The sequence below is a fragment of the Palaemon carinicauda genome, chromosome 7 (genome assembly GCF_036898095.1).
Source record: "Palaemon carinicauda isolate YSFRI2023 chromosome 7, ASM3689809v2, whole genome shotgun sequence".
In the NCBI taxonomy this organism is placed as follows: Eukaryota; Metazoa; Arthropoda; class Malacostraca; order Decapoda; family Palaemonidae; genus Palaemon; species Palaemon carinicauda.
The window spans coordinates 71,688,567-71,690,072 of NC_090731.1; positions in this window are offsets into that span (position 1 = coordinate 71,688,567).

Genomic DNA, 1,506 nt, shown 5'->3' on the forward strand with positions numbered 1-1,506 from the left:
ATTTACTAATGCCTTTGTTTGATCCCTCTCATTTATGTATATTATTATTATTTTTTTTTAAAAAGCTTGCAATATTCTTACATTGTTAAGAACCGTAATTTTCATCGTAACTTTTCCCTAAAAAAATACTCTCATCAGCTGTATTTCAGTAAAATGCAGGCCACCGTAATTTTTACTATACTTTGTTATTATCCTTTACTGGTTTGTGACCGTAATATCACTTCAATATATGTTTTTAGGACTGTAAATGCCTGGCAACATTTATTCCAGGATTTTTACTGTTTTACGGCAAATTTTGAACAGTGTATTTGTGGAGGAGTTGCAGCATATTCAGGATTAAAAATGCATTCTTCTCTGTGACAGATTTTTAAATATACATACGAGAGCTTATCTCTCTTTGTATTAATATTTGTTATCATGAATACAAAATCAATTACATTATAGATATAACGAATTTTCTTTTCATGATCACTAACTTCATTTCATTGTGGCTGAGTTACGGTAATGATCTTTGAGACAAGTTTTCTCAATAGATGTTGTTTCTAGTAATGATTTCGTGATACTTTAAAAGAACTATATTATATTTTCCTTTATAAATTCTTTTGACCATATAAAATTAAAGTGGAATAGTAAAGACTATTTGTGCCTTTTTCTTAAAAGACGAATAACATCATAACATTGTTTTATCTTTGTTCAGTTTGGGAATTTTGAGAAATTTGCAATTTACTGAGGAGTTATAATTGTCAGAAAGGAAAACTAAAAAGTAATAATAGTTTACATTACATATATAGTCTTTAATCTTTTTTTTTTATATTTTTGGCATTGACCAGTTTAAAGTTTTAAATTCCAGTCATGAATGGCAGAGGCAAGAGGCAGGGACATTGGCCTAGCAAGCAGGACAATGCTTTAGAGACTAATCAGTGCCCAAGCCCCTCTCCACCTAAGCTAGGTCCTAGGAGGGCCAGGCAAAGGCTGCTGATGACTCAGCAAGTAGACCTAAAGGTTCCCCCAAATCGCCCATACTTAGCTCACAAGAATGGTGAGATTGCAGAGACCAAAGCAACTAACAAATTTCCTGATGACTTCACAGGTAGTCCTATGGGCTCCTTCCAAAAACCCCATCCTTAGCTCCCAAGGATGTTGAGATTGCAGCGACCAAAGGAACCAACAAGTTTGAGCGGGAGTCAAACCTCTGTCTCGCAATCACCAGGCAAGGAGGTTACCAACAGGCCACAACAATCACCACAAGTTAAAGGTTAGAAGCTATAGGTCACTTGAAAATAAAATAAATAAGAACGAGGTTGAAGATTTGACGAAAGGATGTTGCTTATTCCCCAACCATTTGTAAATTCCGCTTTTTCAAATTCATCCTTTTGTCGCCATTTAAACAAATTTCTAAGCATTGCCTCGTTATACTCATTCTTTTTTTAATGAGGCTCATTTGCCCTGACTCAGAGCGGTGCAATTTTAACTCGGAAAAGTTTCCGGCTATCTGATTGGTTTGAA